The sequence below is a fragment of the Panthera leo genome, chromosome A3 (genome assembly GCF_018350215.1).
Source record: "Panthera leo isolate Ple1 chromosome A3, P.leo_Ple1_pat1.1, whole genome shotgun sequence".
Lineage (NCBI taxonomy): Eukaryota > Metazoa > Chordata > Mammalia > Carnivora > Felidae > Panthera > Panthera leo.
Window position 1 is genome coordinate 8941176 of NC_056681.1, and position 23944 is coordinate 8965119.

The 23944-nt window shown below is 45.1% G+C and overlaps 1 protein-coding gene across 2 annotated transcripts in view; it reads right to left on the bottom strand.

The window, feature by feature from the left end:
• Positions 1-23944, bottom strand: part of TSHZ2 (teashirt zinc finger homeobox 2) — a 405034-nt gene that overhangs the window by 33818 nt on the left and 347272 nt on the right. Inside the window, exon 3 of one of the 2 annotated variants that reach the window (XM_042930639.1) lies at positions 4093-4216. The exons of the other annotated variant lie outside the window; for it this stretch is intronic. The gene's annotated coding sequence lies outside the window, so the exon portion shown is untranslated. Of the gene's footprint in view, positions 1-4092; positions 4217-23944 lie in introns of those variants that run through there. 2 annotated transcript variants of the gene reach the window in all.

The window sequence follows — 23944 nt, forward strand, 5'->3', positions numbered from 1 at the left end:
GATGTGAAGAAAGCAAGGGTCATGCTCTTGAAAGGGCCTATAAATGTTGCCTTCTGAGAAGGCCTTGACTCACGCAAGCTCTGATCGACTGGATTACTTCTGAGCTCGACTTACAACGCCCCCTCCTCTGTTCCCATCAGGCCTAGCACATCCTATCAGGAATAGGGTCCACCACGGTTCTGTGAGGCATACTGGCACAGAGCATTTCTGGAAGAATGAGGACGGTCACAAGCTCTCTGTTCTCCCTTCCATTGAAAGGAGACTACTTTTACTCTTTTGAATGTCTCCTAGGCCTGTGACTCACTTTGACCAAGAGGATGCAACAGAAGTGACTTCCAGGCTCAGGCATAAGAAACCTTGCAATTTCTGTGGGTCTCTTAGAATCCCTGCTCTGGGAAAATCAGTGCTGTGCAAGAAGTCTGACCACCCTGACACACCTCCATGTTGCAGGCAAACTAAACTAGTATATGGGGAGGCTGTGCAAAGAGACGGAGAGAGAGAGAGAGAGAGAGAGAGAGAGACAGAGACAGAGACAGAGAGACAGAGAGGTGCCCAGCTACTCCAACCATCCCACTTGAGATGTCAGATGTGAGTGGAGAAATCCCTCTTGGATATTCAACCCAGTAAAGCCTTCGGGTGACCATGGCCCCAGCTGTTATCTGACTGCAGCTGTATGAGACCCTAAGCGAGAACCACCAGGTAAGTTAGGTCAACTTCCAGAACTGTGAGAGATAATAACAAATGAATTTTTCAAGCCACTAAGTTTTGGGGAGATTTGTTATGTCACAGTAGATAACTAGAAGAGCTTACCCTTGTTATCCCAAGGTCCTGACGAGTCAGGAAAGATGGCAGAATCTGCTAAGAGCGACTGGTTATTCTAAACCACAGCCCTTGCTCGTCAATCGAGGCTGATTTAACACCACTTTTCCTACTGCTTACTACTAGGATGACCCATTCATCTTGGTTTGCTAGGACATTGCAGTTTCAGCACTGAAAATCCCATATCCTGGGAAATCCCTCAATCTGTAGCAAACCGGGTCAGTCAGTTCCTTAACTCACTGCACACGAGCATTTCTTTCTCTCTTCTTCAAACACATCAAGTTCCTTCAAGCCTTGGAGCCTTAGTACATGTTGGCACCCCCTCCCCCACATTTGGGGGTAGCCTTCATTTTTGCAAGGTAGCCTTCTCTATCTCCTAAGACTAGACGATATAGGTGATATAGACCCCCCCCTTTTTTTTAACGTTTATTTATTTTTGAGACAGAAAGAGATAGAGCATGAATCGGGGAGGGTCAGAGAGAGAGGGAGACACAGAATCTGAAACAGGCTCCAGGCTCTGAGCTGTCAGCACGGAGCCCGACGCGGGGCTCGAACCCACCAACTGCGAGATCATGACCTGAGCTGAAGTTGGACGCTTAGCCGACTGAGCCACCCAGGTGCCCCGATATAGACCCTTTTTTAAAGTTTATTATTTTTGACAGAGAGAGAGAGAGAGAGCAAGTGCATGCACGAGTGGGATAGAAGCAGAGAGGGAGAATCCCAAGTGGGCTCCACGCTGTCAACCCAGAGCCCGATGTGGGGCTCTATCCCACAGACCGTGGGACCATGACCCGAGCCGAGATCAAGAGCCTAACACTTAACCGACTGAGCCACCCAGGCGGCCCCGGAGACTCTTGTTAATACGGCCTTTTACAACACTTTGAACTTCTTGATAACCCCGAACTTGATTGCCCATTATTTATGTATTTATCGGATGAACATCTTTTCCCCTGCCAGGTGGTCAGAGTCAAACCTGCGGGAATGGTGTTTGATCTTGCTGCTGTTATCATATCAATATGTGGCAGAGGTGGTGCTCAGTAAGTGGAAGAATAAATAGACAAACGAGGGCAAACCGGCAAAGCTAGTCAGTACCCAGAATCGTGGTTTTTGTCTCAGGTTGAAGGCATGACCCCGGTCTCACGGTGGGGGCAGAAAACATGACTTCACACACAAGAGCGTTTCCCCAAAGTTCCAACACAGGCAAATGGCGGTCTACACTGGCGCAAACCCTATCTGGTGGTCTTGATGCGGTTGGAAGGGAAAAGCGCAGGCCTCCCGAGATGGGGGAACGGGCAGGTTGGCTGCTCCATTGAGGAGCTCCCAGCAATTTCTTGCCTGTGTGCTCCATGTTACTTCCTTCCTTAGTAGGTTAAAAAGAGACGGAAATGCTGTGGTGACTAATGGGAGGTCATGGAAAGATGTATTGGACAATTATCAATGTTTTTCTTCACTCAACTTTCCTTTAGTAAGTCATTATTTCATTTGGGGAATACATACCACTCATATCACCCTCGGATTCTGTCATTTTATCTCCTTGCTTTATGCTGGTTTGTCGCCTTGATTTGTGGGACCATATAGAGTGTGGATGGGAAGAACTTCTCACCGACCGAATTTGAGTTTTATTCTCTTGTCACTTTCAGGCATGCCGATAAGAGTTGATATAATTGTGTGTTTTTCAAACTACACTCATACGTGGGCCACCTTCATAATTTTTGCCATGTTCTAGAATCGATTTAATTATGATTCTCTTAATACTTTCAAAAACTGACTAGTTTTTTTATTTTTTTTTTTTTTTTTTTATTTTTTTATTTTTTTGGGACAGAGAGAGACAGAGCATGAACGGGGGAGGGGCAGAGAGAGAGGGAGACACAGAATCAGAAACAGGCTCCAGGCTCCGAGCCATCAGCCCAGAGCCTGACGCGGGGCTCGAACTCACGGACCGCGAGATCGTGACCTGGCTGAAGTCGGACGCTTAACCGACTGCGCCACCCAGGCGCCCCTAGTTTTTTTTTTTTTTTAAGTGCATCTCATCCCTAGGTCATAATCCATATGATTATGGGTTTGATGGGCTGGTGTGTGTGTGTGTGTGTGTGTGTGTGCATGTGCACACGTGTATATATAATTCTCAATGAAGTAAATGCCTGAAAATTATACTTAAAGAAAAGCCCATCAAAGCCATCATCTCATGAACTATGACTTGAGATGAAGCAATGTTGAGAAGTAGGGTTTTTTTTTTCCAACTTAAAATAATCTTGCTAAGTGTATGTAGTATATATATATAACACTTTGGGAAACAGTGATATAATCCAAGTAATCTATTCCTTTCAATAGGAAGCCAACTTGGAATTGCTACTGTAAAGGTAACTGGTGGCCCAGGAAGAATTTCACATGCATGAACCCCACCAGATCCTGGTTCCTGTAGCTTCGTGCTGGTGACTGGTAGCTCCAACTTTATAAAGACCTCACTTAATGGAATCTTAAGAGCTATCTCTGACCCATTGCTTTCTGTAAGATTGCACCATCGGCCAAACCATCAGGAAATCCTGTTGGCTCAAACGTAAACTATGTCCTGAGTTCCACGAATTCTCATGATTTCTCCCCTACTTTCAGTCACCATCAGTTTCTTTGAATTGGCCACCTAACTGGTTTCCCCATTTTCACTGGAGTGAAAACACAAAAAGAAGAAAGCCATTTTTAGTCAGTTATTATGTCCTGGATGCAAATACACTCTCATTAGAGAAATAAGAAGAAATGTAATTTAAATATTTAAAGCACTTGGAACACAAATGATGGGAAAAAAAGACCCAAATGATTGGATGGCCTCGTAACAACATCTCAGGTCAAAATCAGATAGCTTCTTTTAAAATTCCACCGAACATATTTTCTTCATAATTTGTCATGTCTCTTGGACATAGCATACAGGGTGATTTTAAATTGATATGATATAAGAATAAATACCAAACCAGTCAAAGAAGTCAGCAAATGTTCAGAATTATAGAAAACCATAGAAATGGGCTCTAATTGCATCATTATCTAATCTCCTTACTTTTGAATACCATTGCTAAGAATGGACTCAGTCATGTCATTTTCTTTTCTTGTGAACTTTTCCATTTTCTCACAAGAACAAGACATCCATATTTTAGGGTTTGCTGTATTTTGTCGTGCAAAGCAGTAAAAAGACTCATCAGAAATGTGACGGAAAAGAAACTCGTAAAGAACTGTAGTTAGGAAAGGCCACGACGGAATATGACTGGAAAAGGCAGGGAGCAGTTTTCTTAAAGTTCTTTATTCACTGGGACAAAGAAACCGAAAACATGGTTTGGCTCTCCTCCCCTGAACGCTCGATATCCCGGTTCTTGTAGGTGGTTTTTGACAGGGGTCCACTGGAGCTTGAAGTCTAGAAGTGAGGAAGTTTCAAGTTTAAAAATTTCAGAGGAAATAAAGCCTTTTCTTCCCCCCTGAAATAGTTTACCACTAATGACATTTTCAAGTTGGCACCGGATTTGACATTGGTGTGGGTGTTTGGAAGTTGTTACATGCTTCGTAAGGAAGTAGCTGGGTGGAAAGATCAGCAGCGATTCTCAAGGAAAAGTTCATCACAGAGACAGGCAGGTGGGAGGGATCTTACTGGTAACAGAATCTGTACAGGGTTGAATACACTTGGCCTTGAATTCATGGCCGTGAGATTAGGGTGAGCGCTAAATAGGTCCTGAATCTCACTGTTTCTCATGACTTCATCCCTGCTTTCTATCATCATTGTCTCTCTTTGGGTTGACCACATTGTCATCCTAACTGGTTTCCCCATTTCCAACTGAATTGAGAGCCGAGAAGAAGCAAGCCAGTGGCTGGCGTCCTTATAAGAAGAGGAGAGGACATAGAGACAATAAAAAAAGAAGGAGGCGAAAATTGAGTGATGTAGCTACAAACCAAGGAACACTGAGGATTGTCAGGAGGCACCAGAAAGTTAGGGAGAGGCCAGGAAGGATCCTTCCCTAGAACCTTCTAAGGTTGTGTGTCCTTCCTGACACCTTGATTTCAGACTTCTAGCCTCCACGACCATGAGAGAAAAAAATCTATTTGTTTTATACCAGCCAGCGTGTGGTACTTTGTATGGTAGCCGTAAGAAACTCTCCAACACTGTTCTGAAGAGCGTGTCTGACTCGACCGAGGTCTGAGGGCCAAGACAAGCCATTATGGAAGCCTGTACCAAACCCTCTTCCATTTGTCATTTGCTTCCTAGTGAGATGGACATCCTAAACCTTACAGAGCAGGTTTTAATCATTCTGTGGTTCCCAGATTTCTAGGGCAGAACGTTCATCCTGAAGAATTCATAGTAGAGGCCAGCCACCTGCCGTGGGTTGAACTGAATCCCTGAAAAGACAGGATCAAGTCCTAACTGGTGGGTACCCGTGAATGTGGGCTCATTTGGAAATAGGGTCTTGGCAGGTGTCGTCAACTTAAGATGAGGTCACCCTGGATTAGGAAGGGCACCGAATCCCATGCCAGGGCTTTGTGAGAGGAGGAGTAGACACAGACACATAGAGAGGAAGGCCAGGCAAAGAGGAGGCAGAGGTGGGAGTGAGGGGGCTGTAAACCAAGGACTGGCAAGGAATGCCAGAAGCTGGAGGGTCCTCCCCTAGAGCCTTCGGAGGAAGCACGGCCCTGTCAACACCTTGATTTCGAACTTCCGGCCCCCAAAGCTGGGAGAGAATGAATTTCTGCTGTGTTATGCCACCCAGTTTGCGGTAATTAGTTAAGGCAGCCCTAGGGAACGAATATATCATCCTATAGCCGATCCCAGCCCACCGCTGTGTTTTGGGAGCTCACACAGTGTGGTTGCTGTTTTCATTGAAATAGTGGCTAATGCTGACAAACAGGACGATTTCACTGAAAAGCCACGATTTCTGGGTTTTTTTCTTCTTGAAAGATCCGAGGAGGTGACAGTTACCTCGGGATTTCTTTCCTGTGGGGAGACCACGGAGCTGAGCGGAGCTGCCCCTTCATAGAGTGCCACGTGGTCCAGCTCTGGGGTCCTGTCCCTCCTCGAGACCAGGTCCGCTCGCCTCTACCCCACCTGCCTGCTCTCTTTGTCCTCTGGGCCTTCAGGGACTCAGGCTTCTCTCAAACTGCTCTCCTCACTTGAGAGGCTAGAAAAGTGAAACCCAGAAATAGACTTTCCCCGAGTGGCGTCACCCAGTGTGTCTGCGACAGAGAAGGGCTGGGGACCCCACACTTCCTCCTGCACCATGCAGCTTCCGCCTACAGAATGCCACAAGATGTTTCCTAGAGCAGACATCCCAGACTCCTAGATTTCACAGACCGGCTTCAACAAATTTCAAGGAATTGACAAAGAGTTTCCAACACTTTATTTTGCCAAGAAGAAGAATGTTTAAAAAAAAAAAAGAACACTGCCATTACCATCTTTTCATTAAAAAAAGGTGATTCTATCACCAACAAAGCAGGAAACACTCTGAGCTTGCTCAGAGTAAAAATTAAAGTTGTGTTGGCTCAAAGAGGCTTTCATGATGTTCTCTCAAGCCTTGCCTCCTTCCTTCCGCTCTCCCCATGCTCGCCTGCCCTGCACACTGGCCTCCTTGGCTCTCTTTGAACACACAAGGCCATTCCTGCCGCAGGGACTTTGCATCTGCTGTTTTCTTTCTTCCTTTCAGAACACCTTTGCTGCATATCTCCAAGGCTCGCTTCCTTAGTTCACTCAAATCTCTACTTCAAATGTCACCTACTCAGGCTGGACTTTCCCCCCTCATTCTCAATGCTTCTACACATGCTTTTCTGTGGCACTTGCCCCTACTTTCATAGTCCAAATTTAATGATTATTTCTCCATAGTATAATAAGAACAAAGAACAAAGATTCTGTTTTCATCGGGGCTTAGAATAGTGCCTGGCAGATAGAAGATGTCTAATGAATGTTATTGAATTGGATCAAATAATAAAGTACCATACATTGTACTGAGTAAATTTCACTTATTGAAAATAACCAATATCATTAAAAAAATTTTTTTAGTGGTTATTTATTTTTGAGAGAGAGAGACAGAGAGAGAGAGAGTGAAGGAGGGCAGAGAGAAAGGGAGATACAGAATTGGAAGCAGACTCCATGATCTGGGCTGGCAACACAGAGTCTGACACGGGGCTCAAACTCATGTACCTCGAGATCATGACCTGAGCGGAAGTTGGACCCTTAACCGACTGGGCCACCCAGGCGTACCTCTGACATCATTTTTATTTCCTCTTATTTTCCTCACGAAAGGTGAAAATGTTTTCCTATGTTGCTACCAGTTTGTGGACTGACTCTTAGATAACACCATAGTGATTTAAAGTATCAAGGAATCCTGGGGCTCCTGGGCGGCTCAGTTGGTCGAGCGTCCGACTTCAGCTCAGGTCATGATCTCACAGTCTGTGGGTTCAAGCCCTGCGTCGGGCTCTGGGCTGACAGCTCAGAGCCTGGAGCCTGTTTCCAATCCTGTGTCTCCCTCTCTCTCTGCTCCTCCCCCACTCTCACTTTGTCTCACTCTGTCTCTCAAAAATAAATAAATATAAAAAAAATTTAAGTATCAAGGAATCTGAACCCCTGTAGGTATTTTTTTTAAATATTTATTTATTTTCGACTCAGAGAGGTGGACAGAGGATCAGTGCTGACAGCACAGAGCCCATGCGGGGCTCGAAGTCGCGAATTGTGAGATCATGACCTGAGCCAAAGTTGGACGCTCAACCAGTTGAGCCACCCAGGTCCCCCCCCCCGCCCCCCCCGCCGTAGGTATTTTGGTTTGCTTTAGCAGTTACCGTTTTGTGTAGCTCATAGCTACACAATCTCATAGCTTTTGACAACGCAGCCTCTTCTAAAAGGACCCCACCTCCAACTAAAAACACACAAATTCAAAAAATAATAACCAGACAGATCACTGGACAGCAATCCTCTCGGAGCCATTGACAAGCTATTGTAATGACCCATAGTCCCAGGACGGGGAGGAAACAAGTGCATGAGTCCAGATTGTGAAATTGGTGTCGCTTCATGTATAAACAAGTGTGCAGAAATCACTGTATAACATCAGTACTCATCATTCTGTAATATCTGAAGTTCATGAAACAACAAAAAGAAATAAATTTGTTTTTCGACTTTCACTTCTAGCCATTGGCTTGTCCAGAAGGGGGAGGAGGAGGCCGAAGAGGAGGAGGGGGAGGGAGGAAGAGGAGGGAGGGAGGGAGGGAGGGAGGGAAATATTGTTCTGCAAGTTTAAGCAATGTTGACCATCTCAGGATCGTCATGTGAAGCAAATGTACAGTAAAGCCAGTCTGATTTGGATTAAGTAGAAGAAAGTTCCTGCCAAATTAGCAAGATTCTGAATTGGTTGGCATTTGGACAGAGAGCTGCTGTGGAGTGCTAGTGAAGGGTGTGGGCTATGGAGTCAGAGCCAGGTTGGATCCTGGTGTCTACACTGAAAGCTATAAATCCTGATCAAGACGTGTGGCTCAGGCCCTGCATCTGCATAGCTGAGCTGATGATTAGTGGCCCATCATGGAATTGTTGCCACGATTGAATGAATCAATACATTCAAATTGCCTGGAACAGAGTGAGAATGTGGATATGTGCGGTTATTATTATTTGAAGACACGTGGTTCTGCTATTTTCAAGAATGTGGCAATATCATGTTTTTGGCCAAAGGCGAGAAATAGGGATCAGAGTATGGTCTACCTGCCTCACCTTAGGAAAAACACCAATAGCCAGACCTCATACAAAATGGGTCCTTCTGATTTGCCATGCCCTTGACGTAGCTGCTCTCATTCAACACCTACAACTTTCCATGAAGTTGCCACCTGCATTTGGAAAGAGGGAACCAACTGGCAGAGGCTGAGTCATATTCCGCGACGGTGGTATGAAGAGGGCCGGCGTAAGATCGCGGGCAGGTGGAATTCAGCCCTGAAACATGTATTATCACGTTTGGAATCAACCCAGGTGTTTGCACGCAATAAAAGGCAAAAAGGATTTTCAGGGATTTAGTTTTTAAATAGGTGAAATATCCTTCCTGCTGTCTAATTTTCATGACAGATAGGCAGACATACGGACAGAAAGACAGCCGCATTAACATGTCAGCTCTACAGAAAGGTGCTCAGAGAAACCGTGGGTGGTGCGCCTGGCTGGCCTGAGTCCTGGCTCGGATAAAGGACTCCAAGAGACTGCCTGCCTGGTGGACAGTCAACCCCTTGCTCCTTGTGATGGACACCACAAGAACACTCCGGGACAGTGGACGGAGAAACTCTTCTCCGGGTGAGTCGGGGTACAGGTGTTCAGATTCTTTGAATGCAGAGACTTGGCCGTGTTAACCTTACTCCCTCTCTGTGCTCTGTCATGTTTAAATGATGAGCTCTCCTTGCCTTTGGGGGACTAACTTGTGGCCAATTCTGGCTTGGGACCTGAAGACTCAAGATTTGGAATTGGGAAAGAACAAAAGAACAAAGAAGAAGAAAGGCTTGTGTGTGTGTGTGTGTGTGTGTGTGTGTGTGTGTGTGTATGTGTTGGAGGCAACAGGGAGCTCTGTTTTGGCCAAACAAATAAAAAAAATTAAAAAGGACCCTCATATCATCAGACTAAAAAGGAATTTGAGTTGATGAAGCAGGGGGGCTCCCAGAGATCTAAGCTGGAGGGGCTGTTCTAGAAAAGAGGCCAGTCCATGCTTGGGGGCACTGAGGCAGGTGGCTTTGACTGAGGACAGCAGTGAAACACGCTGGCCAAAAACCCAGACGCCACGTGGCAGTGGAGACAGTGCCAGGAGGCCACCACCTATTCATTGCCTGTCACATGTCCCCACTTTGTCAGAATCCAACATCTAGCCGGTCACCTCCTGGCCAAAGCCGCAGACACGCGCATACCCTAAGACATCGCCCGGTTTCCATTGGACTTACCCTGTGTCAAAATCCCCGCTTGCGAAGCCCCGCCCCTGTGAGCCCCCCAAAAGGGGGTGGAAAGGAGATCTAGTGAGGCAGTGGTGTGGAAACCCTGGTGTGTGAATTTCAGGAGTGCATAGTGAAGGAACCAGCTAGAGAACCACCAGACCCGGGAGAGCCATCAACAACACCCCAGCCACATGGGCGTGCAACATGCCAGGAGCCCATGGCTAGGAGCCAGTCGGGCACTTCGGGGAATGTTTTAGAACCAGAAAACAGGCCAATCATTTTCGCTCCAACCATCACTCTTCATGACAAAAGCTCTCTTGATTCTCAGGCCTTGGCTTCTTCAGGAGCCAGAGAAATACATACACATTCAAGGACAAAGATTCTCTTGACTAGTGAAGAGTTGGGACGTCTTCAGTAATGGGCAAAGTAATTACCCCCACTGTTGTAGGGATGGTTTCCACGCACTTGCATTGTTGTTCTTGGCCGGTCTTCCTCTTGGCACACGGGGCCAGCGTCCCGGAGAACGGCCGTTAGCACCTCCGCGCTTTGCAAGGAACATCTCTCTCCTACAGCCTTAGTGGCTCCAGCCCACGGCAGGATGACAGAGGACTTGGCTGTTGCTGTCGAAGTGAAGTCATTAGAAGTAATCAGGCCTCTGCCCAAACAGCGGCTTGGATGAGAGAGGGTCGTAAAAGCCCCTCTGGAAGTTCCAATAGAGCTGGCAGTGGCATCCTCTGAATGCCTGTATGGGTCTGCCAAGGCAGGAGCTCCTACGAGCCAACACGGCTTCCCTATTTGGGGCTTTCCCATTGGGACATCCAGCAACAGGCCATTCTGAAGCGTCTGAAGAAAGAAAATAAACCTCACCTCCTTCCCAATGACTGACTTTGCCAGGAGATGCTTCCGGTATGTGGAGAAGAAGGGAAGACGAGATAATGCTGATTCATGACTTGATTTCAATCCCTCTGCGTCACCCTCCCCCCCTCCATCCCTCAGGCCAGGAGGGACGGTTGTGGGGAGAACGAGGCAGATGTAAAAGGAGGCCAGGGTAAATTCCTGGATTTTGTTTGAAACCTACCATGAAGAATGGAAAGTTTGAACACCCTCGAGATGCCCAAAACTGTGTGCTGCTTACTGACAGCCCTCGAGGGAGATCTCTAGGTTTCCCTTGGAAAATCACACCTGGAAGCCCTGGGCTTTGGCATCTCTCACGGTGACGTTCATGGCAGCTGAGTGGAAGCACCTGCTGCGGGGCGGGCCCTCTCCAGCCCCTCTCGGTGCCCACCACCCCCTTGGCAAGGGGCCAGATCCCGGACGTTAAGACTGAGCACCTGTTGCCCTTTATCACTCCTGAGCAAGGTCTTTGCTGACCTGCCTTCAACCATCTCAACACCCTTACCTCTAGCCCTCCTTTTTTCCTTCCTGCTTTATTTTTCCTATAATATTATTGTCGCTTCGCACAATCCATATGCTATGTATTTATTTAGTAGCAGCGTCTCCCAAGTTCACAAGGGAAACAATTTGGTCTGTTTTGTTCACCGTTGTATGCTGAGTGTCCAGCAGGTAATAGGTGCTCAATAAATATTCGTTTCATGGCAGGACAAATGTTGTACAAACCCACGTTTCTATTAAAAGTGGGAAATAAAGGGCGCCTGGGTGGCTCCGCTGGTTGAGCATCCGACTTTGGCTCAGGTTATGGTCTCGTGGTTCGTGAGTGTGAGCCCCATATTGGGCTCTTTGTCATCAGTGCCGAGCCCGCTTCAGACCCTCTGTCTCCCTCTCTCTCTGCCCCTAACCCATGTTGTCTCCCTCTCTCTCTCTCAAAAATAAATATTTTTTAAAATTTTAAAAAGTAGGAAACAAAAGATGTTTCTATCTGCATGACTTTGCTTACACTTGGACAGCTTTGCTCATTCGTGTTACCTGCTTTATGACTGTGGGTCTGACCCAGCAACCTTTGGAGGCCAGAAGCGGGTTATGGGGCTAGATTCTTCAATGTTGGAGAGTTATCTGTTTCTCAGGATTGGCTCAGACCTGGGCGAGAGTCTGTGTCCCACAGGAGCCACGTGCAGACAGATTGTCAACATCCTAGTGATGCACTCCTTGGCATTGATGCTACTCCAAATTTTGACAAAGCCTGGAGGGGATTCTCAGTGCTGTTACACTCATCATCCCCCTTTTCAAACAAACACTTTGGAACAGGCTGTCTTTGGCCGGGTTCTCTAGTTTATCCCGAGACAAAGACATGAGATGAGGTAGTGTATATAGGAGATGATTCCAGAAATGCTATTAGGGGAATGGTATCATGAAATAGGGAAAGATGTGAAGCCAATTCAGGATGTGTGATTGAGCAAGTTACATCATGGCGGCTGAAGCTTACCCAATGGTGGGTCTCTGGGAGATGCACAGAACGTGCCTGAGAGTCATCTCTCACCCGAGGGGTGCATTATCTACCACCTTGCTATGTACCATTGGTCAAGGGCCGCTTCAAGGTCAAGGGAAATGCCTTGGGGGGGGGTTGGCAGGTGATGGCAGATGTGTTGAGGTGAGTGCTCCAGGATTGGCTGGGACATTGACAGAGTCTACTAAACACTCCCTTTATGACCCTAAAATTCTTGATCTATGATCATAATTTTTTAAAGGACAAATATGAGGAAAATAGTTATAATAAAATATGTATGTCAATATTGAAATAATACTTGAGCTTGATATACCTGAGTGCACAACAAAGCAGTCAGATCCTTGCCCTTATACACAGAAACACTGAACTCAACAGCCACAAATACAGGTGGAGACTGTGTGTTTTATCGAAGACCTGAATGCCATTCATGGTGTTGACTTTCCCGTGTGATTTTCTGACATGCAGATCAAGTCTTGGTGTGGTTAGAACAAAGTACAGCCTGCCCTCAATGTATACAGCAGTCACATTCTTGTCAAATTCAGTGTGTATGAAAACTGTGTGAAGGATACTTTGAGTGCATATGTCAGATGGACTTAGGGTCTAGGTTCAGAGAGTTATTTACCAGTGATTCATCTATATGAATGTCTACTGGACATTCAAAATTTGAGATTCCAGGGGTGCCTAGGTGGCTCCATTGGTTAAAGCATCTGGCTCTGGATTTCGGCGAAGTTATGATCTCACGGTTCATGAGATCGAGCCCTGTATTGGGCTCTGCACTGACAGCATGGAGCCTGCTTGGGATTCTCTCTCTCCTCTCTCTCTGCTCCTCCCCTGTTCTCTCTCTCTCTCTCTCTCTCAATAAATAAATAAATAAACTTAAAAAACGTTGAGATCTCAGACAATTCTTCATGGTGCGGGACTGTCTCATGCATTACAGAGCATTTGTCATCTCTAGATTCTGACCACTAAATGCCAGCATCACCTCTCAATCTTTGTGACACTAACTCCACAACAGAATTTTCTGGAAAGCTCACCAGGGGCAGTTATCCCTCCCATTTGTGCACTACTGATTTAAAGAAAGCATGGGTGGGAACCTCCCAGAGTGACTGAGATATAATTTCCTGTTAACTGAGATGAATGGGAATTTGAAATAAAAACTGAACAGAGTTAAAGGAAGGAGAGTTGGTTTTGCGGGTACCTCTGACTTTTGTGGCCAGATTCATACTCACTATGGAAGCAGAGACGAATGCTTGAAGAAGCATCAGCTTATGACCCAGAGTGTTGTACTTTTTTCTTTTTTTGAGGAAGGAACTATCATTTATCACCAGGACAATACCTGCTTATTTGTTGCAGGTCATTTCTCTCAAAGAACAGTGTCTTGTGAAAGTGTCATTCTTTCTTGACCCAGCATCTAAATTCAAAGATCCTGGGCAAATGATAGAGGAGTTTGCTCATCATTGGGGTGTGTGCATCAGTGCAGAAGAATCTGACAGGCTTTTGGGTGTGTTCTGTATTTACTAATCCTTCAGCGGTGACAGTGTGGGAAGGGCCAGTGAGCACAGCCATGCCGGGCAAATCCTGGGGGTTGGGTGGGCAGGAGGTGCGGAGCCAAAATGGAGAATCCAGGGCAGTGTGGAATCGCTATGCTTCATTGGTTCAATGAACCTAGTCCTCTAGGGTAAGACAAAGAAGAGGCTTGAGGCAGCCTTGCACAAAAGACCGTATTAGCTAAGGCAGACGGGAGATTGGCTATTGGCATTGGTCTGGACACACACGTATCTAATTTAAATTTTATCATGGTACAACAGTTAGGAGGGCTGGCTATGGAGTCAGACTGGCTGAGGTTTGACACCCAAGGTCCATTGTCTACAAGCTCTGGGTCTTGTATACTCCATCTCTACACCTCAGTTTCCCCATCTCAAAAATGCAGATAATGTTAAATTTTGGACTTTGTAGGCATTAGACAAGGTCATCTACATCAAAGCTTAGCACGGTGCCTAGCATACTGTAAGAATAGGTAAAATGTTGGTATTCTTATTAAAATCAGGACAGAAATCTCAACTTTTGGGGACCATGAAATGTCACTTGTTGGGTATGCTAAGGAGAAAACAAATTGTACAAATTGTATAAGCTTGGTGAATTCGGGGACACTATCTTTTCTACTTCTAGGACTCTAGGGGCCAGCACTGTGCTTGATGCAGAGTAAAATCTCAAGAAATGTTCATGGACTTCAGTTGGCAAAGATGGAAAATTCAGGGCAGAAAGCACACAGGACGCTGACCAGATAACCACACTCCATCAATTCTAGCCTATGTAAATCAGGACATAATAGGAGATGATATTAGGGATCATTAGGGATTAGGCAGATTAGGGATAAAATGAGGTATCATCAGAGTAAATAATTTCATTATTATTGTATTGTGTTTACAGTATATACACACACACACACACACACACATATATATACACAGTATTTATATATATATATATATATATATATATATATACACACACACACACAAACATCTATTCACAAAATGTATCATTCTCCCCTCACTTTGAAATCTTGGTTTTTCACTGAGATGCTTCCATGTTAGAGAGAAACTCAATAAGGGCTCTGACATGAGCATCGCTATCCCCCTGAACTTAAAAGTCTACTGAATTTGCACCCCTTTCTGGTATCAAAGTCAATGGAGGAGTTGAGTGGCCACCATATTTATGAATCTTTTCCTTAGCCCCAGAACCTGCGACCCTTTATAACAACGTCTTAAGGATAAGTTTTCCCCCGTGATGTTTGTCGAGAGACTTGCCAATAAGTGTGACAGAGCTGACCCAGGCCTGAATCCTGGCTTTGCCATCGACCGGAAGCGTGACCATGGACTTACCACTTACCATTATTAGCATGGCACCACTATCAGGTGATACCCCCAGTGCCTCCCCCGCCGGGGGCTTTCAGTCCCATTCCCGGGGGCTTTCTATCCGTCTCTCAAGTCTATCAGGCACATGGCTCGGAGCCATTGTGCTTGTTGGCTCCCCGGCTCAGACCTTTACCACATAGGGCAAAGAAAGAATATAACAATCTCATGCCCACACGGTTCTGTCCTTTTTTGCCAAATTAGCCTTGATGTGAAGCCACTGTTGCTGGACGGTGTGCTTTATGAAAGCACTTTAATTTTCAGAGGTTTCGGACTTCAGAATTATTGCCAAGGGATTGTGGCCCTGTATTATTTCCCCACTTTGTGGATAAGAAACTGAGGCACAGAGGGGTTAAGTAGCTGGCCAATCACACAGTGAGAGAGGGCCAGGTAGGGACCCCCATTCGTGGGACTCCAGCCACCACGGGGCGCCTCCTTATGAATGAAGGTCCCGGAGGCCGAGTTTCTTTATTTACAAAGCGGGATTGTAACTCCCGCTTCCTGAAAGACTTGGGGAGATCAAATGAAATAACACATACGAAACACCTGGTACAATGGGCCTTCAGTAAATGGTGCTTCTGGACATTGGCTACAAGAGCATCCGGCCGGAAAACCTTAGAGAGGGAATATTCTTAGCCAGACACGAGCAGGCGCGGTGGAAAGATCAGTTAGCGTAGCTCTTAGATGCACGTTCACAACAGATATTTGGTTTTTGGTTTTAAAATAAGAAAGTAACACTCAAAGTAGGGATCTCACAAGGAAAGGAAGGAGGATTTTGTTGCCTGGATGATCTGCCTGCTGAGTGACGTTTTATTTCTGCTTCATCAGGTGGCAAAGGACCATTAAAAAAATGGAGGAAAGGTTTCTACAGTTTATTTCTCCAAGTAAGTCTCGGTTACCATTTTATTTTGTGCACAGATTGGTGGATTTTCCCATGAAAGAGTTGGGAATGAAAAAAAGAAGACGACGACGAAGAAGAGAAGCTTTTCCTACTGGGTTTCAGTTGCTATGGTTTTGTTCCAGTTCCCTCCGGTTCAGTGGCTGCATGGAAACAATCCTCAGTTCATTTTGCCTTTTCTCTCCTCCCCTCCCCTCCCCTCCCCTCTCCTTTTCTCTCCTCCCCTCCCCTCCCCTCTCCTTGTTTCCCTCCTTCCTCTCCTCTCTCCTCTCCTCTCCTCCCCTCCCCTCCCCTTCCTTCCCTCCTTCCTCTCCTCTCCTCTCCTCTCCTCTCCTCTCCTCTCCTCTCCTCTCCTCTCCTCTTCTCTCCCCTCCCCTCCTCTCCTCTCCCTTCTCCTTCCCTTCCCTTCCTTCCTCTCCTTTTTTCTTTTCTTTCTTTCCTTTTCTTTTCTTTTCTTCTCTTTTCTTTTCTCTCGTTCTTTCTTTCCTTTTGCATAAAAAGAAGAAAACTGTCTGGCAAATTAAAAGAATGTTAAGTGGCAAATGAGACACCCTTGCCTTTTGTCTGCTAGCAATAAATAGTCGGTGTGCCCCGGGTGCATTCTCGCCCTGGAGAGAGATGCGAGTTTGTGGCTGGTAAACGTGAAAATGAAACAAACCCGCCTACCTCTGATTCTCTCCGGGAATGGTTTTCCACTTTGGAAAATCCATCCTGGGTGTAGAGGAGAATGAATATTTTGTTTTCACAGAAGGATCTTCTTCTTGTCTCTGTATTCTGCGCTGGTGGCCTATGTCCTGATAGCTTCCATTTGTATGCAATTGCTCACTCTAAGAATAAACAGAGTCGGGAGGTCCCCATGTGGGGTCGCCCTGGAAGAGCCCCGGGAGACGCGGAGAGCACTTGTCTGATAGCTCCGAGAGCTGGGGACCTCATGGTTTGCACGGCTAGGCGTTTGGAGACATCAGCGCCTCAACAGGGGGGAAGCAGAAGAAACCATTTCGCCATAAATCCAGAGGTCTATTTCCACTCCTCTTACTCTTAAAGTGGATCATTCTCTTTTCATGGGTATGTAATTGTTTTCCAAACACAAACAACTTCCCGAAAATTTTGCACCGGGAGATAAAAATTTTATCATTTGCCTTCAGCAGCTTAGAAATTAATTGGGGGTTATTTTAAATGGAATTGAGGAACTACCTTTGAAATCTAGTTTTCTTCTAGTTATAAATAAACCCTGGCTTTAAGATGATAGCAATAACTAATCATTGAATACATTAATTAGAATGTTAAAACTAGCAGTGAACATTATTTATTATGGGATACACATATTCACATTTATTATTAGGAACATGTTCTGGGTACCGAACGTTATCCTATGGAATAATGATTATTGAAAAGTACCCGTATAATCCAAGCTGGTCTCTGAAACAAAGAAAAATTAAATTCATGCAAACAGGTGAAAAATGTTAAACTGAATTCATTAGTATAAATTCAGAAGAACGGCTTTTGTTTTTTGGGGGATTAAAATAACTAGGTCAATAGAGGTAAAGGCACACTTTTAGGTGCACTTCAGGACGGAAAACACACCAAAAAAAATCTTTGGCTTATAGTTTCTTCTTTTCCACTAATTTTCATTCATTAATTATAATGACAGTACTTAAACAATAATAATTATTATTATTATTTCTGTTTTCTGGAAAGGATGTTGCTAATGCTAAGACTATTGATACATACAGGATAACAAGAAGCTGAATAAGAAAAAGTTCACTCCATCACCTGACTATTCCCAAATATCAGAATGGGGTAGATCAACAAGTTGTGTCCCTTTTGAATTCATGGGTCCCGCTGAGTGTATGAAGGAAGCTGGGCGTTCTGTCTCCCCAAACGGACATGCGTGAGAAATTTCAAGTTTAACTTCAAGGGGTTGACCTTCCTCCCTGGCCAGCCTACCCAGGACCTTCAGTGGGTTAACGATTCCTTCTGTAGTAAAAGTCCTAGAAGGTGGATGTGCTGGCTACATACTCTGTGGGGTCCTGTGCAAACTGAACATCAGAGGCCTCTTGTTCAAATGTCACTGAGCATTTCAAGATGGTGATGGCAGAGCACAAAACCACGTGTGGGATCCTTCCGAGCACGGGGCTGTGTGTAACTGCACAGATTGGTGTGTCCATCCAGACTTTCAAGTGTAGGGTACTGGTTATGATTTCAGGCCCTGTTGTGGGGCAGACTGAGTGCAAATTGTGGCTCCCCTCGAGGTTTCTTGAACAAGTTCTAGTTGATGCCTACCTCAGGATTATTGTGAAGGATAAGTAAATTAGTAATGGAAAATCCCTAGAATAGTAAGGACATAGGATTAGTTGTTACTCCTTTCTTTAAAAATTTTTTTAATGTTTATTTGTTTTTGAGAAAGAGAGAGAATAGAGCACGAGCAGGGGAGGGGCAGAGAGAGAGAGAGGGAGACACAGAATCCAAAGCAGGCTGCAGGCTCTGAGCTTTCAGCACAGAGCCCAAGGTGGGGCTCGAACCCAGCAATGGCGAGATCGTGACCTGAGCCGAAGTCGGACGCTTAACCAACTGAGCCACCCAGGTGCCCTTGTTGTTACTCTCTTCAAAAAAATGTTGCCAACTGTAACTTACAGCATGTCACTTCCTGGGTTCGGATCTCTCGATGAATGGCCCATAGCACGTGAAGCATCCCGCGAGACTTACTGCTCCCTGCCTCCCCAATTTCTTCTCTCAAAACTTCTGCCTTTGCTCAACATACTCGAGCCATCCTTGGCTTCCACTAGTTCATTACACATGCCAAGTTCTTCTTCATCTCAGGGTCTTTGCACAGACTCCCTGCCCGTGATGTTCTCCCCACCCCCAGCCGATCTCTGTCTTTGCCTACACCCCCATGTCGGTTCAATGTCACCTCCTCAGAAAGGCCTCTCTTCTCCGTGTTCACCCTTTCTTCTTTTTGTTTCCTCAACAGCTTTATTGAGATATGATTTACATGCCATGAAGTTTCATAGCGTGAAATTCATGTACAGTTGGGAGACAGGGCTTCACCCCTGTATTAATCTCCATCAGTAACTTAATTACACCCCCAGGTACCACAAAGTGCTTGCAGAGCAACACAGCTTTGGGACAGATCTTCAAGGCTCTTTCCGACCTGATTCACCAACCATAAGCCCCTCTGTTACTGACATTCACAGAGCATCATTGAGAGAGAGAGAGAGAGAGAGAGAGAGAGAAGGAGGGAGCAGGCAGGGGAGGGGCAGCAGGAGAGAGAGACTCTTAAGTAGGTTTCACATCCAGCAAAGAGCCAGATGTGGGGCTCGATCTCATGACCCTGGGATCATAACCTGAACCGAAATCAAGAGTCAGCCACTCAACTGACTGAGCCACCCGGGCGCCCTTATCCAGATCATCATTTTCTAGGGATGGCAAGATGATAGTTTATTTCTAGTTTTTTTCTATTTTGATTTTCTTTGTTTTCTATTTCTTCATAAAAAAACACCTATTCCTTTAATTTTTCTAAGTGGTACAAACGCTTTATTGAGAAGGAACTTGTGGAAATCTTTTCATGGTGGTAAGTAGAGAAATCAGGCAAACATACAACACAGGGGGGGTCATTTCCTGGATGTGGTATAGACTGCTCTCCACCCGATAATAGCCAAGGGATTTGTGTGGCCCACCAATTATCCTATCAGCTTTGACACTGATGTCTGAAATCTCCACCTTATTTCTTAGAATGAACGCATCAAAAATCTCTGATGCAATGCATATGGGAAGCTGAGTGATCGTTGGTCTTTATCAACTTGGTATAAATTAATTTGTAAGACTATTTCCACTTTGTGGGAACTTGTAAGCACAAGACCCAGGCTAGCTAGTTTTTATTGAAAAAGGCGTGGTGTTAGAAGTTTGGACTTCAGAAACACATCCCTCTAGGGATCAACAACCGGCCCCAACCACACTCCCGACAAAATATAAAGCCTCGTACTTGGATTATGGTTGTCTGTGTTGTTTCATGTGCATGAACTCATATCGTTTTAGATTCAGAGCCCAGATTGCAAAGGAGTCAGGGAATGATAACCTTAGAAGAGAACATTTAAAGAAAATAATAATCATTACCTTTTGTTGTGCACCTAGTATGTGTCAGGCACGGATAATATTTTGTACATATTATCCGTCTTAATGCCTCACGATACATTTATGAGGTTGCTCGTAGTACAGACTAGGAAATGAAGGCATAGGGTGATTAGGAAAGTCTGCAAAAGTCCTAAGACCAATAGGGAAGAATTTGAACTCAAATCTGTTGGACCCCAATTTTCATTTTCCTCCCTGAGGCCAGTAGGGATGCCTCTCTCTGAGGTCTCCTTTTGGTTCAAGTTCCAGAAAATGCTTTGCTTTTAAAGGGACCATCAGATTGGATCAGGCCACCTGAGACACATAATCTCTGTGGTGTAAGGTCAACTAAGTTGAGGTAGGCATTACATCTGCAAAATCCCTTTGCTGCAGGACCCGAACAAATGTAAAATGGGGCTCTTGGGAGGCCTTCTTTAGAATTTTGCCTATCACATACAGTCTTTCAAATTTTTGGATGGATGATAATTGAATTATTTTTTAAAAATTTATTTATTTTGAGAGAGAGAGAGAGAGGGGGCAGGGGAAGGGGCAGAGAGAAAGGGATTGAGAGAGAGAGAGAGAGAGAGAGATAGGGAGAATCCCAAGCAGGCTCCATGCTTCCAACATGGAGCCTGATGCTGGACTTGAACTCACACTGTGAGATCACGACTTCAGCTAAAATCAAGAGCCGATGCTTAACTGACTGAGCCACCCAGTCAACCCAATAATTGAATTAATTTTTATGTGACCTAAAATGATACTTCTTTTGACAGAGAATCAATTAATACTTGTAAACACTAAGACTAACATACTGGAATTAAGTATCATTAGAATCCTATTTGCCAAAAAAAATCTCTTCGTTTCCCTCGTGTTATTTTCCATTGTGGACCCTTTGGGTTATAGATACTATGTTGTTTCGTCACACATTTTTTTTGAAGTTTGCCATTTGTTTGGAGTTCAAAGGAAATGTCACTTCCCACCTGCCCAATTTTTAATAATGCAAAATATTCTCTAACTGATTCTGGATAAAAACACAGTTGACAGAAAAAAAAATCTTTTCACTCAATAAGGGAAAACAGTGAATTAATGAGCATTTAGTTTAATTTTTTTAAAAAACCGAGTATTGGCAGATCAGAAGTCGACAAAAATTATTCTGGTCCAATTTGTGGATCAAATGCAAATAGCCCCTTCTTTGCTTCTTTCTAATGGATTGCAGTTGAAATGTTACATTTTCATTTTAGACTGACAAAAAAAAAAAATAAATAAAACACCCAGCAATATTCTGAGGCCAAAAATTATGACTGGAACCTCTAAGTAAGTCATTTTATAACAGCTTTGTTCCCTGGATGCTGGCTTATCGAATATGCCCAAGATCTTATTGGAATGAACTATTCTAATGAAAAAGATTTGATGAGTAGACATTGCTCTAAGCAACGATGGTTTCCCAGTGTCTCCTCTGGTTTCATGTGGGAAAAAACCTGAAGCTTCAAGGTGACCACAGTAGATGATACTGTTCAGAGAAATCCAGGGTTTCCCAGGTGAAATATTGGCAGAGTAGACAAAAGTGTGTTTCATTTTTGTGCAGAGCAGTTTATAGCTTCCATGCACTATAAAAGCCCTCGGTATCGATCACTCATTCATTTATATGACAAGTATATTTACTTATTGCCTGTAAGGTACCACTGTCCTAGGCCCAGCAGAAGCAGTAGAGAATGAAACAAAATACAAATTCCTGACTTGATGGAAGCCACGTAAGAAAGGCTTTGGCCACGTGCCCTAGGGGAATGTGCTGTCTTAAACGTATCAGGTAGGATGCATTGTCCCTATCAAATTTGTGGCCAGGTTGATAGGCTCCAGGGGGACATGTATTTGGAGTTCGAATCCTTGAAGCGTCTCAAGCCTGACGTTGACGGCCAAACATAACAAAATCCCCACGAGGCCACGGAGGCAGAGCATTTTAAGAGACTTCACCACCTTGGAGATCCCATCCCATCTCAGATTTCAGCTGCTTCCTCCACTTTGGTTTTCTTCCCTCAAAATGGTACAGGGGAGTTGTGCTGAGGGGAGGGAGGGCGTTGATGTCCTCGACTGAGAACCACTTCCTGCCTAAAATGAAACCGATTGTGGGAGGCTGGATAGTGACCCCTAAAATGTCCACCTCCTAATCCCCGGAGCCTGTGAATACCTTCCTGTACATGGTAGGAGACACTTTGGGAGCAAATGAAGGATCCTGAGATGGGGGAGATTTAATTTGGATGATCCAGGTGGATCCAGTGAAGTCACAAGGGTTCTTGTAAGAGGGGAACAGGAAGGGTAGAGCCATTAATAGGAGAGCTGAGGACTGATGACATTGGAGTGATCTGAGGCACCGTCTCTGAGCCAGGCAATGCAGGCGGCCTCTGGAAGCTGAAAAGGCAAGGAAACAGATTCTCCCCCGGGGCCTCCAGAAGGAAGCAGCCTCGGAGACACCTTGATTTTATCCCAGCGAGACTGGTTGGGACCTCAGACCTCCAGAACTATAAGACGACGCATCTGTGTCGTTTGAAGCCAGGGAAGTTTGTGGTAATTTGGTACAACAGCATTAGAAATGGACACCTCGTTGAAGATGCCTTAAAACTGTGTGTCTGGTTAATAAGTTCGGAGAATAGTTAAATATAGCCCGGTTCAGACTTCAGCTGGGAAAGCCACACTAGCATTGGGGAGGTGTAGGCACATTTCTTATAAGAAGAGTTGCTCAGGGGTACCTGGATGGCTCTGTTGGTTAAGCGTCCAACTTTGGCTCGGGTCATGATCTCTCGGTTCCTGGGGTCGGGCCCCGCATCAGGCTCTGTGCTGACGGCTCAGAGCCCGGAGCTGCTCTGGATTCTGTGTCTCCCTCTCTCTCTGCCCCTCCCTCGCTCACGCTCTGTCTCTCAAAAATGAATAAATGTTAAAAAAAAAAAAAAAGAAGAAGAAGACTTGCTCAGACCTCAAAGATGAGCCAAGCTATTCTCAGGCACTGTTCTTAATGCTTGGCAGATACATTATTAACTAATTTAATCCTCAAAAGAACTCTTTAAGGTAGGACTAGTATTATGCAATGTGACCAACGAGGAAAGCTAGGCACAGTTTCCCAGTCCGCGGCAGAGGGGGTATTCGAACCGAAGGAGCGTGGCCTCTGAGCCCATCTTCTTCTGTGCCTGCTGCCTTGGGATCACACTGAGACACGCTGTCCAGTCGGGCTTTGCAGAGGGATTGCATCTTTGAGCAAAGCCAGAAGTCACTTAGAATAAAGGATAGTGAGGCAGACCAGGTCATTTGCTGAGTTAAACTGCTTTTGATCTATGATGAAGTGTAATTATAATGATTATAATCTCGTTATCTCGCTATCCTTGTGGGGCTCATCAGGCAGCTCCCAAAGAAATTTTGCAAAAATCTTTGCAGTCACGGCAACCATGTTGGAATAAATGTTTCATCCTCCTCGAGGACCGCTCTGAAGGAAAAACGTCTATTTACGACGGACACCTTAAGCACATCCTTTTCTAAGAGAAACATTTGGGAAAATGAGGCAGTCTTTACATGAAACAAAAACCAAATACCGAGGAGGTCTTTGTTTTTTGTTTTTTGTTTTTTGTTTTTTGTTTTTTTGTTTTACAGTTTTTAGGATTCTATCTTGGCAATTTCCTGGCAGGCTCCCCTCTGTGATTCACCTGCTTTCTGATATCTGCGTGGGTCGTAAGCACATGCTTCCCCAAAGGTCTGGAACTGGAAAAAGGTAGTCACAGTATGGTCTTTGGACACCATGTATGGAAGGGGAGGTGCGCTGGGGGAAAAGTCCACAAACACTCCCACACGATCAAGGCTTACACGTCCCTCGAGAGTCTGAAATACACCCGGAGATCCCACCCCGTCTCAGAT